Source organism: Triturus cristatus, chromosome 7 (assembly GCF_964204655.1).
Source record: "Triturus cristatus chromosome 7, aTriCri1.1, whole genome shotgun sequence".
NCBI lineage: Eukaryota > Metazoa > Chordata > Amphibia > Caudata > Salamandridae > Triturus > Triturus cristatus.
In genome coordinates this window covers 1,582,821,487-1,582,836,824 of record NC_140590.1, presented here as the reverse complement: position 1 = coordinate 1,582,836,824, position 15,338 = coordinate 1,582,821,487, and the positions used below count along the sequence as shown (strand labels likewise).

General features: G+C 55.3%; 1 protein-coding gene across 2 annotated transcripts in view; it reads right to left on the bottom strand.

Moving 5' to 3' along the window:
• The window catches only part of ARFGEF2 (ARF guanine nucleotide exchange factor 2), a 629,301-nt gene that overhangs the window by 230,793 nt on the left and 383,170 nt on the right, over window positions 1–15,338 (bottom strand). The gene's annotated exons all lie outside the window — the stretch shown is intronic.

The window sequence follows — 15,338 nt, the reverse complement described above, 5'->3', positions numbered from 1 at the left end:
GTGTTCGTATTGTCTACAAAGTGCAGCCAGCGTGGCGTAGAACTCTGGATTGTCAAAATTAGGACCATACACGTTAAACACCACCAGTTCATGGCCCTTCCCTGCACATCTAGTGATTAAGTAGCGCCCGTTCGGATCAGCCTCCAGCACCGTCAGTTTCAAATTGGATCTCGGGTTTACCCAAGTGACTACCCCCCGGGAGTGCGTCGTAAAGCCAGCCGCCGCGCTAGTGCCCGCCAAGCCCCGTGCAGAAAGCATTTTACTCCCTAGGGGAAGGTGTGTTTCCTGTATTAGTGCTAGGTCAATGTGGTGCCTGTGGAAATAATTTAGCACTTTCCTAAGCTTACGGAAGTCGTTCAGCCCCCGGACATTCCACGTCAGTGCCCTCAGAGTACTAGTATTGCTTTCACCATTCGCCACGCTAGGGACTGCCATCACTGCACCTACACTCCATTAGCACCACCAGGAGAGTTTCTACGCAGAGTGCCACCAACTGGGCGGTACCAGGCATTCACTTCCGAAACGGCAAAGATACAACAAAACACAGACCACTCAGTGCGTCGCGCGCCCAAACATCCCTTATCTCAGAAACTCCCCCCAACGTCACTCCCCCCCACCCACAGCCGACCTCCCCCAACCTGGCCAGACAGGACCCCAAGCCCACCCCCCACCCCTCAAAACCACACACATACCTCATAAACATTTCCCAAACCAGTCCCAACAGGGACCTCGTAAAGCAGCAGCGTGGGGGCAGAGGCTACCAGGCACAAAAACACTCTCCACCAGGTGGCACCTCAGGGTAACGGTATACCCTCCCCACCCTGCCCTCGTGCCACACCCTGCGCGAGCCGCCCTGCGTCCGCCTCCGTGAGGCCTAGGGGGAATCCCATCCGCACCCATAAGAGTCCGGGCCGTATGCCCTGCAAAACGAGTCCGATGCCCCCAGGGGACCTGAGGCCCCCGTCCGCACCCACCCGGGCAAACTCAGTTCCTATCCGGTTAAGCAAATGTCTTTAACCAACCCAGAAGGGGGAGGGGCCCCCCCAGACCCCAGGAAGACAGGCCCAGTAGGCCAGCATCCAGGCAAGCTCAATGTACTTTCCCCAGATAGTGCTATTCCACAGGTCCTCCAGAATGCATACATGCCCAATGTATCAGAAAGGTCTCACCAGGAGGCAGCAGCGCAGTCCTCATGTGTGGCCGCGCCCGTCGCAGCCGGACATGGAGCTCCAAGTGCCCCATCCATCGTCAGGGCATCGAACACCCCCTGCCCAACCAGCAAAACAAACCAGTTCCGTCGCACACTAAGTCCGACCGCCCACAGTTGGCTAGTCCTGCTCTTCCAGACGTGAGGCCTCCTCCGTAGTGTCATGTTGGCTCCGTGGGCTGCTCCGTTGTTCCCTGGACCAGTCCTTCAGGGATCTCTGCAGCTCCTTCGGGTCAGAAAAGAAGTGGGAACGGCCCTGCCTGTTAATCCGAAGTCTCGCAGGGTATAGCATCGCATAGTCCAGGCCAAGGTCGCGGAGTTGTTTTTTATATGGAGCAAATTGCCTTCGTTCTTCCTGTACCTTGGCCGTGAAGTCGGGAAAATTGGATATGTCCATACCTTCAAATTGGAGCTTGCCCTTTTCCCTGGCCACCCGCAGGGCCGCATCCCGGTCCCTGTAATTCAGCAGCTTTGCGATTATGGGTCTCGCCGGCGCTCCCGGTTTTGGGCGAGGCCCCAGCGAGCGGTGGGCCCTTTCAACCACGAACATGGGAGAGAACACGTCCTCCCCCAGCAGGGTTCGCAAGAGCTTCTCCACGAAGAGTTCCATCCTCCCGGTTTGCGTCGTCTCCGCAACACCCGTGATGCGGATGTTCGATCTCCTCGAGCAGGCCTCCAAATCTTCTACCTTGTTATGGATAACTTGGAGCAGTCTGCTGATTTGCTTCCGATCCGCGTCCCACTCCGTTTGCTCGTCCTCAACATGCGACACCCTCTTTTCCGCCATGTCCAGCCATTCAGAGTTCTTGTCCACCCGCTCCGACATGCAGTCCATGCGGTAAGTGAGCGCGTCCAGCTTGGCGTCAATCGCCGCCAGACTCCCCTGTAGGCCCTTCTCCATCGCCACCAGCATTTCTCTGAGGTCTGCTCCCGTGGCGCCCCCCGAGGCAGAGCCACCTGCAGCCGCCTCCGTCCCCTCCGTGCCGGGTCCCTTCACCTTGCGGGAGTCAAAGGATATTTTGGGTTGAGTCTTATCACCTTTTCCCATGGCGGTGGTCAGCGTCCGGAGCACCCCCAGGCCGGGCCTCTCCAGGCGGGTCCAATGATCGATCCGGATGGCCCCCGGGGCGCCGCCTCAGCAAAACAGCAAAGGGGTCTCACCCCTGTGCCCCCACCAGCGCCGTCAGGAGAGTCGCCTGCAGCTGGCTGGGCCGCTCTGCATCAGGGCCCACAACGCCGGTGGGTGCACCAGTTCCCGGCACGACGTTCTGCTTCCCGGCCAGTCCCCTCCGCGACGCCAAGACGGGACCCCGCAGGCCGCCGGCTACAATCCCACCACCGAGCCGGGCAGGGGGCTACCTCCAAGGGCCCAGCCGGGCAGTCTGTGTCCTCCAGGGCGTACCCCTGACCAGCCAACAGGTGTCCCCGGGAGGGGGGGGTGGGGGGAAGGGGGCCCCACCACCGCCGCTCCTCAGTGGATGACGCACCCGAAACTGCCTCCGCTGGACCCAAAGTACACTCCACGAGGATCCACGCGCGTGGGTGCGCCCACCGCCACTCACGAAGGCGCCCGGGGCCGCACCCCTACCTCAAGGGCCCAGGGGCTCTCCAGCCAACCCCGTCAGGGCACAACGTTCTTTCAGCCAGGGGCGATGGCGCGACACAGCCTCTCGCCCCAGGAGGTCAGGCCCCAGGCAGGGTCTCCCGGATGCCCAAGTCGGCACCACTACGCCGTTTAACTCAGGCCGCCAGACGCGGTACGCGCACAGTCCAGGCTCTCTTGCTGCCAGGGTCGCCGGGGCCTGCATCGTCCTCCGGAGCCGACCGCTCCGCGATGTCTGCGTCCGGCGAAGTGTCCGCAGCCAAGTCCGGCAGAGCGGGACTACTTTCACTTTCTTAGCCGCACGCACGCCGGGAAGCACCCCAGGGCAGGTCGGGGATGTCGGCCCTGCCAGCCAGCCGCGGCTCCAGTCTCCGCGTCGGCCCGCACAGCCCCTCCACCACCCAAAAGGGCCTCGCAGGCAGCACCGCTCGGTGGAGCGAGGATTCCCCCGTCTCCTCAGCTAGGCGGCTCTGCGGATTAGGATATTTGAGCGGATCTTGTGAGGGCTAAGGCAAGGAGCTCCGCTCTCACACGTCCGCCATTGCCGCCGGCAAGCTCCGCCCCCTTCCCATGTTAAGAATTGAAGTTCACATTTGTGTAGGGGGGTTCAAAAGGAGGTCCCATTAGTCTGGTGAGAACGATATTGAGGTTCCACACAGGTGAAGGTGGCACTCTGGGGGGAATTATTCTTTTAAGGCCTTCCATGAAGGCTTTAATGGCAGGTACTCTAAAGAGTGAGAGATGTTGCCTGTTTTGTAGGTAAGCTGCTATGGCTGCGAGGTGTAGTCGAATGGACGTTTAGGCTAGATTGCACCTTTGTAGGTGGAGTAAGTAGCCTATGATGTGTTGAATGGACACATCTAGTGGATTGATGGTGTTATGACAATAGATAACAAAACGTTTCCACTTGGCGGCGTAGCACGCTCTAGTGGTAGGGCGCCTAGCTTCTTTGATGACGTTCATACAGTCAGGGGGAAGATTTAGGTAGCCGAATTCTAGGATTTCAGGAGCCAGATCGCAAGGTTGAGCTGAGCTGGGTCCGGGTGTCTGATCTCTCCATGGTTCTGGGTTAAGAGGTGTGGAGAGAGGCGTAATTTTTGATGCGGTACTACCGATAATTCCAGCAGTGTGGTGTACCACGGTTGTCTGGCCCAAGTTGGCGCTACTAATATTAGTATGAGGGAGTGCTGTTGTAGTTTGCGCACTACTAGTGGAATGAGTGGGAGAGTCGGAAAAGCGTACGCAAATCTGCCTGACCAGTTCATCCATATCGCATTGCCTTTGGACAATGGGTGTGGGTATCTGGCGGCGAAGCTTGGGCATTTTTTGTTTTTGTGGGTGGCGAAGAGGTCTATCTGTGGATGCCCCCACATTTGAAAGTATGGGTGAAGAATGTGCGGGCTAAGTTCCCACTCGTGGAGTTGTTGTGTTTGTCTGCTGAGTAGATCTGCTATAGTGTTTTGTACTCCTGGGACATGTTGGGATAGGAGAAAGATTTTCCGGGGTATGGCCAGTCTCCATATGCTCTGTGCTAATTGAGAGAGCTGTGGAGAGTGTGTGCCGCCTTGTTTTTGAATATAATACATGGCTGTCATGTTGTCTGTGCGGATTAGGACTGCTTTGCCCAAAATTTGTGTCTGAAAGGATTTTAGGGCTAGGAAGATCGCTAGTAACTCCAGATGGTTGATATGGAGTAGCTTCTGTTGAGGTGTCCATTTGCCTTGCATGGTGAGATGTAATAGATGAGCTCCCCAGCCAGAGAGCGATGCGTCTGTTGTTAGTACTATCTGTGGAACCGGGTCCAGGAACGGTCGACCTTTGGAAAGGTTTGTGGTGGTCCACCACTGCAGAGAGTGATGGGTACGACCGTCTACCAACACCAGATCTGTTAATTGACCCTGGGCCTGGTTCCATTGGTATGCTAAGCACTCTTGGAGAGGACGCATCTTAAGTCTTGCGTGAGGTACTATGAAGATGCAAGAGGCCATCATCCCTATTAGTTGCATGAACACCCGAGCTGGAAGGGAGTGTTGTGCTATGAATTTTGCGCGTAGAGCCTGAATGCTTGCAATCCTGGCAGGATTGGGGTAGGCGAGCGCTTTTGAGGTGTCTATAGTGGCACCTAGATATTGTTTTATGTGGGATGGTTGGAGATGGGACTTTTCGTGGTTTACCGTGAAGCCCAGCTGATGAAGTAGTTGGATGGTGGTGTGTGTGTGTTGTACACACTGATTGTATGAACTGGCTTTTATCAACAAGTCGTCTAGGTATGGGAAGACATGAATGTGTTGTCTTCGCAGATGTGCAGCCACCACTGGTAGGCACTTGGTGAATACTCGTGGTGCGGTTGTGACTCCAAACGGGAGCACTTTGAATTGGTAGTGTTGGCCGTCCACTACAAATCTGAGGCACTTCCTGTGGGCCTTGTGCACAGGAATGTGGAAGTAAGCGTCTTTTAGGTCGAAAGTGGTGAGGAAGTCGTTTTGGGAAAGTAGCGGAAGTACCTGCTGAAGCGTCACCATATGAAAGTGGTCTGAGTGTATGTATGTATTTAGGGGCCGAAGGTCTAGGATGGGCCGTAGAGTCTCGTCCCTTTTTGGTATGAGAAAATACAGGGAGTAGACCCCTATATTTTGTTGGTTGGTTGGAACGTGTTCTATTGCGTCTTTGTCTAGGAGGGCGATTACCTCCTTCTTGAGTAGCCGCAGATGTTCTGGTGACATCAGGCGTTGTCTGGGTGGAATGTTTGGGGGGGGGGGGTAGATGTTAGTTCTAGGCAGTAGCCTGACCAAATTATTTGTGTTACCCATTTGTCTGAGGTAATGGTAGTCCAGACCGGAAGGAAATGTTGGAGTCAGCCCCCGACCGGAGTGTGATGGTCTGGGGGAAGTGGAGGGAAGTCATTGGGGAGGCGCGGTGGCAGAGCGGGCGGTGTTTGTTTTGCCTCTGCCTTTGTTATTGTTGCCCCTGTAGCCGCCTCTTTGGTAACCCCTTGTAAAGGTGGACTGAGTAGGGGATTTGTATGTAGTGGAAGCGGTGTCTGAGGAGTAGCCTCTGGATGTGCTCCGAAAGGAAGAGCAACGAAAGGAGCGTCTGGGAGGGTGAGATTGTAAGGCTCCCATGGATTTTGCTGTGTCAGTGTCCTTTTTCATTTTCTCTAGGGTGTCATCCGCTTTGGGGCCAAACAGATGTTTCTGGTCAAAGGGATGTTTGAGGATGGAGGCTTGTACCTCCGGTTTAAAACCTGATATCCTTAGCCAAGCATGGCGACGGAGGAGGACACTAGTATTGATAGCCCTAGAGGCTGTGTCTGCTGCATCTAAGGCACAACGTATGGAGGTATTTGTAATTGTTTTGCCCTCCTGAATTAGCTCATTGGCCCTAGCTTTGTATTTATCAGGGAGATGGTGCATTATGGCTTCTAGCTCATCATAATGGGCCCTGTCATACCTCGCTAGTAGTGCTTGTGTATTGGCGATACGCCATATATTGGCCGCTTGAGATGCAGTACGCTTGCCTGATGCGTCCAAGAGTTTAGACTCTTTGTCAGGTGGTGGTGCGTCACCTGACACCCGGGAGTTGGCCCTTTTCCGTGGATACCACCAAGGAATCTTGTGGAGCTGGTCCTCTGATGTAGGAGGGGTCTGTTGGGGCGGCTTTATATTTTTTCTCAATGCGCGGGTTAATGACCCTGGCCCTGACTGGGTCCTTAAAGACCTCCGGCGCATGTTTTATAACACCTTTTAGCATAGGCAATATGGAGGTGGTCCTATGTGTGGTGTCAAATGTATCTAGGAGGAAATCCTCCTCCACTGGGTCGGTATGTAAATCTACCCCGTGGTAGTGTGCCGCACTCTGCAATAAATGATTGAACCCCAAGGAGTCTTCTGGTGGAGAAGGCCTGGAAGGTAAAGATCGTCTTGTGGGACGTTAGGGACATCAGGGATATTATAATCGTCCCATGGGTCTGGGGATCCTGTGGGAGTGGGGTCCCCTGTAGGTATATCTTGGGGTATATCCCCTATGTCGTCGTATGGATCCCCTTGCTCAACATCATCCGGGAATGGGGTGGGGGAATGATGAGGTGGGGGTGGCGAAGGTGGAGGAGGTGGAGGAGGGGAAGGTGGAGGAGGTGGGGGAAGGTAGTCTGAAAGGGGAGGTAGCAGAGTCCTTCCTTTTTGGAGGTGGAGGCGGAGCCGGTTTGTCTAACTGTCTCTTTTTGATAGAGAGCATTAAATGTCCAGTTTTGGGATCCTTAGTTAATGTTTTTTGTAAGGGATCCGGTGTAAATAGTTCTGGAGAGGTTGGTTGGTCCGTCGGTGCCGAAGGCGTCGGGGCCGTTGATTTTTTAGGCTCGTCGGTGCCGGTTCGTTGTTTGGAACCATGCTTGGGAAGCTCCGGTTGTTTAGTAGGCGCCGATGGATTTCGGCTTCGAAATGTCGATGCCGGTGGTCTTGTGGGCTTTGGTCGGTACTGAGGATGAGGTCGGTGCCGAGGAGCTGGGTCTCGACCCAGAGTGTTTCGGTGTGGGGCTCGGCGTCGAGATGGAGGCCGGTTTCTTTTTCGGTGCCAAAGGGTGTTTATCGGCTCCGACGGTGGGCTGGCTCGAGCCCGAGCCGCCTGAAGGCTTAATTGGCTTCTTTACCGGCCCGAAGGTGCGGTGTGGGAAGCAGTGTCTTTGGTCTTGCTTAGGCCCGAAGGCGAAGGCGTGACCGAAGCCTTTTTCGGTGCTGGCGAGGGTGTGGGGGGTTTAGAGTAGTACTCACGACCCTCTGTGACGGAGTGATGTCCTCCACATTTGAATCGTCGGCTTCGGAGGCGCTGATGAGTCCCTCGTCGGTGTGGTGTTCTTCTGGAGCATCGACGCCTTCCCCGAAGATGTCGTCCGGGATCGCCGTCAAAGAGTGTGCCATGGTTCTGCTGGCTCTTCGGCCCCGAATCGTTTTCTTGGACCAGAAGGATTTACACGCCGGACAGTCTCGAGCCTCGTGTTCAGGGGACAGGCAGAGGTTGCACACCTTGTGGAGATCGGTGTGGGGGAATTTTGACCCACATCGAGGACACTTTTTAAATGGAGTCCTTTCCATTAGCCAGGACCGGAGCTTGGGTAGGCCCGAAGGCCGCCGTCGACGACTGGAACCGAAGGTCTTGCTGATGAGAGGCGCGTCGAGTGGGGAGATCGCGATCGAAAACAATACCGCAAATTGGGGTGATGATTGCGCGTTGATCGTCGAACTGGAAGCTGTTCAGAACCGGAGCGCGAAGATTACATCCGAGCCCGATGGCGGAAAAAACATCTGAGGATGGAGCCGAAGCCCATGCGCAATACGATCCAAGGGAGGAGTCACCGAACTCGTGACTTCCAAAGACTTTCCAAGAGGAAAAACAAACTGCAAACATCCGGGCCAAACACCAGATGGCGATTTATGCACAAGTGTGTAATCTGCAGCTCATATGCCTCGAACATACATATATTTTATATATATACCTGGTGTGGTTCTCCTTTCATTTAGTCATTCAAGAGATTATAGACTGCTAAAACAAGCTGCTTTACATCCCTTCAAGACTCAGCCTGAAGGCTGCTCTCCATAGCTACCACTAGGATAGCTTTCAGATAAGGTTGTCTTTAACCTATCACCTCTATCACTATAAGTATGAGTTACTTACCTCCGGTAACAATGTATCTGGTAGAGACGATTCTAGCCGCAGATTCCTTCATGTAGAATTATCCCCAGATGTGAGACTGGATCAGGAAAACTTTTTGCACAGCATCCCTGCGCGCCGGGGGGACAGCATCACGCGGCTCCGCCCAGGCAGCGTCCTCGCATGTGATGTCAGCAAGGTCACATAAGTCCCACCCCGACACGCCAACGTCAGTTTTCTTCGGTGTACCTTTCCGCACCACAACGCAGAGTCAGCAGACAAAACTGTGAGAGTATAGGAACAGTGTGAGAAAGAGCAGCAAAAAAGAATGGTGAGGAACAACACAGTAAAGAGTAGCACCCGGCAGTACCCAAGGGCAGGGAAAGAATAAAGTACAGGGCAGCAACCCTGCCAGTAGAGACAGCCCCCCCCCCCCCGAAACAAGGGACATATGTAAAAGTCACGACAACATGCAACAGGACTAAAACCCCACCCAAAGACAAGGAAGGGGAACCAGTCGGGGACAAACAGGGAACGACAAAACTCCAAGACATCCCCATCACAGAGTGTGACAACCCTCATCAGGAACAAGGGCAGAGGCACAGCCAAAAGACCCCAACCTCAAGGGTCGCAAAGAGCCAGAAGTACCAACAACCCCATCCTCCCATGTGACAACAGTGAGGAATAGGTGAACAGGTGAACAGGTGAACAGCCCGACAGAAAGAGGGAAAGAATGTACCCATAGAAGACACAGCCACCCACAGGGAAGCGAGTGCAAAAGACCAAAACACAAGCCCTCGCAGAACAGGGAGGAAGGGCGGGCCGCGAAGGAATCTGTGGTTAGAATCGTCTCTACCAGATACATCGTTACCGAAGGTAAGTAACTCGCACATCTGATGGAGACTACTAGCCGCAGATTTCTTCACGTAGAATAGCTACCCTAGCCATTCCCAAGAGGAAGGAGGGTCTGCGAGAGGACCTCACCCACCGGGGCAGGACAGAGGATCGCCCAGGGGCCGAGTCCAAACAGGACGAGGAGCCCCGCCCCCCAGGGAAGGGGAAACTAAGTGAAGAAGATAGCCAGTCCCCACTCAGCAGAGGAAACAAGGCAAGGAGCAAAGAGGCCAAACACCCCACGCCCACGTGAAGCAACAAAACCTCCGCCCAAGGCCAAAGCAAGGAAAGGAGCACCGAAGGAGAAGAGCAACTTAGAGGCTCCAAGGAGAAGAGGAAGATCAGAGGCAATCCCAGACAGGATGGCGCCAAAGGAGAAGAACAGCCTAGAGACTCCAAGGAGAAGAGGCTGAGCAAAGGAAATCCCAGACAGGATGGCGCCGGCTGCAAGGAGCAGGCAGAAGCCGAAAAGGAGAACTCAAGGTCACCCAGGAAGAATCGTCCATCCCGCCCACCAGGAGAAGAGGTAAAGCCGAGTGCAAGGCCCCACTGGAAGCAGCAGAGACGGCAGGAGGACAGTCCCACTAAAGCTCCAAAAAGGCACAACAGTGCAGAAATAACAGGAGGGCGGCACTGGCAAGCTCTGCCAGATGGCAGGGACACCACAGAACGAACACTGAAAGCAAAAAGGCGAAGAAGGTGGTTGCAGTCGCAACATACCATAACGCCACGAAGAGCAGAAGCCTGCAGGTGACCACGACTCCCCAGCACATACCAGGGATATATAACAGCCAACCCTGCCCCACATGGGGCATATCAGATCCCAAGACATGGGAGCCTCTTAGGAAGAATCTTCTGCAGCAGAGGACAACAAAAAAGACCTGCGGCAAAAAACCCCGCAGGAGGCCTATCAAGGAGCCAAAGGGGGACTCAAAAGGCCCAATCTCAGGCCCAGCATGGCGTGAAAAATCCAAAGGAAAAACACACAGTCAAAAAGGGCTGACCAGCTGCCAACAGAACCACAACCTCAGCCAGACAACCGGGGCGGCCCGCCCCAACGGAAGAACAGCTCCAAGAACCAGAGCAACACGCAGGTCACTGAGGAGGAGAAGGAGAGGGAGAGGGAGGAGGAGGAGGAGGACGAAGCCCCGTAGGTCCACCAGCCGTTCTCGAACCTTCTCCGGGAACACACTGTCCCGAAGCCAGGCATGGCGACGAAGGGCAACCGAAGAAGCCATGGCACGACCCAACACCTCCGAGATGTCCAGAGCGGAGCGAAGAATAAACGCCGCCAGGTCCCGACCATCCAAGACGTGATGTCTCAAATCCACACAAGCACCCTCCTGGGAAGGGCAGACATAAGGGACTTCGCCGAGTCCCGCAAGCAAGAAGTGGCCCTAGCCAAAACACACAGTGTGTTAAGGGCCTGCAGAGCCGCACAGGTTGAGGCAAACCTATTGCGTCCCCAAGAGTCCAGCCAGTGGGCCTCGCGGGAAGGGGGAACACAACAGCAGCGGCGGTAAAGCAGGTAAGGCAGACTATAAAAGGGGTCCTCTGGTCGAAGGGTGAAAAAAAAGGCACACCGGATCATGGGGTGCCGGATGGTGGCGGTGCAGAAGGTGCTGGGGCACCGGGTCCACCATGGCAGGACGGCCCCAAGTCCCCAAGAGAGAAGAGTGGAGTGAACCCTCGAAGGGAAGCAACAGTTCCCTACCACCAGAGCCCCGATGGAGAACCTCCAGAAGATGATCTGTGGGAAAATGGGTAGCTGGATCACCCATGCGCAAAATTCCCACAGCCGTGGAAACAGCGTGGGCGAAAGCCGCACCCGCCTCCGTGGAGCCCCGCGGAGGGGAAAGCAGCTCCTCGTTAGACGACGGCTGCAAGCTAAGACGGCCATCCCCCAAGCCAACCAAAGGAAGGAAGGAAGGGCCAAGGCCGAAAGGAAGGAAGAGGGACCGAAGAGTGGGGGACTTGCGGCTCCTCCGGCGAAGACCACGGTCGTGGAGACGGCGAGGAGCCGCCCTTAGAAGACGTCGGGGAAAAAGCCACGACACGGCGGTCCGTCTCCGGCAAGGATGACACCAGCAACCGCCGAACCTCAGGAGAAGAGGAGGCGTACGCAGACGAGTCAACGACCTGACGTAGGCTCAGCGCCGTAGAGTCCGCAGCCTGAGGTAGGCCACCGTCGGCGACCGGCACCGGAGGAGACGCCGAGGTGACCTCCGACACAGCATACGGCGCAGGAGACCGGAGCTGGGCTGGAGCAAGGGTGGCGAAGCGGCGGCGCCGACCCGACCTCTGACGAGGCAGCCGCCTGCGTGGAGGAACGAGAAGGGCCCAGAGAAGGACGAGGAGTCCCCCGCCAGCCACGACTCGTGACAGGGCGAGATGGGCCCTCCGCCGACCCCTGCGGCGCCGCCATGGCCAGTAGCCGCCGGCACCGTAGTGGCGCCACCCCGGCCTCGGACAAGGACGCCGCCGAGGACCGAGAGGGGCTCGGGGGTGCCACCCGAGTCCCGGCAACCTCCCGCAACACCACAGGGACTCCTGCGGGAGTTTGCTGCGAAGCAGAGGCGCGCGGTCTGAAGAAGGACCCCCGAAGGGCCGCACCCCAACAGCACCACATCCTCAAAGCCTGGATCCGAACCTCTCGGCGCCGGGGCTGCCGGCGACGCCGTGGAGGGCCCCGCACACTGCAAGGGATCTGCTGATGTTCCAGGAGGGGAAGGAGGAGGAGAAGCCAGCGAGGCCTGCAAAGTCACCGCATAGGTCTCCATCCGGGCTCTGGACGCCCCCACGCCGGGAAACGGCGGATAAGGGGACGACACACGGGGCCGCACCACCCGCGGAGAGCCCACGCCCCCGACAGGCCGGAACCCGACCCTCGGGGACATACTGCGACACTTACCAATAGATGAGTGGCGCTCTTGTGACCTAGAAGAAGATCAAAGTCGGCGAGGGAAGCCGCGGCCCGAGAACCCTCTGCAGGGGCCGGATAAGGCGCCGACGCCGATCTGGACACACGAGCCGACAGAAGTTTCATCCGGGGCTCCCGCCGGGACTTCGGCTTCATATACTGGCACGCCTCACAATCAGCTGGAGTCGTGGTGCTCCCCCAAACACCACATACAGATGGGGTGAGGATCCGTCGCCGACATGAGGCGGACACACGACGAGCAAGTTTTAAAGCCTGAAGGCATTCGCACACTGTTCCCACACACACAGCAATAGCGTAAGGAACAGGCCTAAACAGGGCCGAGCACAAACCGGATCCGCGTTGCACGTGGAAAAGGAAAAAACTGACGTAGGCGCGCCGGGGTGGGACTTATGTGACCTCGCTGACGTCACATGGGCGGACGACGCCTGGGCGGAGCAGCGTGATGCTGTCCCCCCCCCCCGGCGCGCAGGGATGCTGGGCACATTTTTTTCCGGATCCAGTCTCACGCTTGGGGATAATTCTACGTGAAGTAATCTGCGGCTAGTAGTCTATCAGATCTAGTGGACAGAATATGCCAGGGCAACGTCTCACAAACCGCACTTACAATCCAATCAACTTGACACAGAAATGTGAACCTGGTCTCTCCTGACTTCTAAATGGGAACCTCAGGTTTTATTTAACAAGACTACGATTCGGTCTATTGCAGCGGATAGTTGCTTTTCATAGGAATATAGCCTGAGGAGAACCACTGCTTAGGTGTCTGTGCAATAACACTGCCACTCAAAGCACATTGCATTTTATTGCATTTTGCACTCTGTATGCTCATGGTAGGAAGCGATTTCCTTGCCCTATTTGTCGTTCCTTTAATACAAACTCCTATAAGGAGGCTTTTGAGAGATTGCAAAGGCCGGAGAATGAGAAAATTTGCCTGACAGTGGGAAATTCTGTCCGCCTTTCACTGGGAGTTAGAAACAAATACGGCTCAACATAACTACTCCATTTTTTTCATATTTGTATGTTAGGATCTGATCCCTTTTTAAAACTTTTTAATCATTACTCTGAGACCCATAGGGCCTTTTTAGATCTCGCCTAGGCAGCGCGCATGCGCTGCTCTAGGAGGGCCTTTAGCCATCGGTCTGCTCCTTTTCAAGCACACTCGTGCTTGTGCTGGCATCCACCTTGCGGGAGCTAGCAGCGGCGTGCGTTCTAATTGAAAACATATGGCTTTGGCGCCGCCACTGCTCACTCCCGCAAGGCGGAGGCCAGCACAAGCACGAGTGTGCTTTAAAACAGCTGCTGCTTGTTTGCGTTCCAGCATTAGTCATTTAGAATGATTAAACACAGCGTGGGCAGCACTTCTTTTAATTTTCCATTCCCCCCCCCCTCACTCTCTCTCTTTCGCTCGCACTCTCTTTCACGCTCTCTCTTTATTGTCACAGGTCGCATGTCGCACAGAGACAGCAATTCGTCTTACAATGTTCTTTGTAATGACAATTAACAATAGCCTCAATAGAAGGCAGACACTACTGAGCCATAAAATATCCCATTATAAGTTTTCCCTCGTGCACGACTCTCTCTCCAAAGTGTCCCATCACATTCCATTTTACTGCATTGCATTATGTTAGCATGTCATTTTTCTACTACCGGCTGCGGGGCCTACAATGCTTGAATAACTCAAGTAGTGGCAGTACTTGATCTGCCATGATTTCAAAATAACAATCAACAATTGCTTCCACTTATAGAGGAAAGATACCATAGAGCCAACCACAGAGAAATTACCAGGGCTTGTCCACGTCCACCACCTCATCCACCACGTCCACCACCTCATCCACCACCACCACCACCACCACCACCACCACCACCCCCACCACCACCAGTGACAGGTAAAGTGTCACTGGAGGGCAGGGGTAATAGGAGTGTCAACCCCTGCTGTACATGGGACATTTAAGGATGCATTGGGTGCGAGAAGACGGGAATAGGGGGCTAGAAGTATTACACCAGACCCAAGATACATTTTGAAGAGGCGCAATGTCAGAGGGGCTCCTGTAAAAGCATACCTGCATGCGCCACTCACTCAAAACAAGCAGTGGCATAGCCAATAGGTCTCGCCTTTAGGACCTTATAAGTGTTTAGCCATACAACACTTGATGTTGTTGCACCAAGGATATTGTGCTGGATAACTAAACACTTATAAGGTCCCAAAGGCGAGACCTATTGGCTAAGCCAATGCTTGTTATATATGTTAAATGCATCTTAACGCACAAGTTACTAAGAGACATTAGTTAGTGATAGATTCCTTACCTTAGAATATCCCCAGGCGCCAGACTGGATCCGGAAATTTTTTTCGTCAGCAGTACCCCTGCACGTCGGTAGGTGGCGTTGTGGGGCTCCGCGTCCGTCGCTGGTGTCGTGTGCGCCGAGATTACGTCACGGAGACTACTTAGGCGCCACCCATGCGTGCTGACGTCAGTTCTGTACACTACTTTCCGTGCCAGGAACGCAGAGCCATGCAAGAAACTGACCACTGGTGCCGTGAAACTAGGGCCCTGACAGAACCCCTGTCCCCTCGTCCGCATCCGGTGACCGACGGGGGGATGTCGGAGAGCGACAACACTTCGTAGACTTCTTTTTGTGCCGTCTCTTACCCGAATCCGACGGTGAAGACTTGGAGCCTGAGGAACGATGGTGATGATGGCCCGGGAGCGTTCCCTGGACCGGCCCCTGGACCGGGAGCGACGCGGGGACGAGTGCCAGACTTCAAACAGCTTCCAGCGCCGCTCCCGCATGGCCTCCGGGGCCATGGCCAAACAGTCCAAACAGGCCTGGGAGTCGTGGTCGCTCTCCAGGCAGTAGAGACAGACGTCGTGGGGGTCCGCCACCGACATGTTGCGGCGGCAGGCCCCACAAGACTTAAAACCAGGCATCCCTACGTGCACGAGAGTAGACAACTGACAGGAGACAAAAGTCTCAAAAGGATAGTCAAAAAGTGACTGAGGTACGTGCTCTAACCGGATCTGCGCTTACTGGTGCAGAAAAAGGAAGAACTGGCA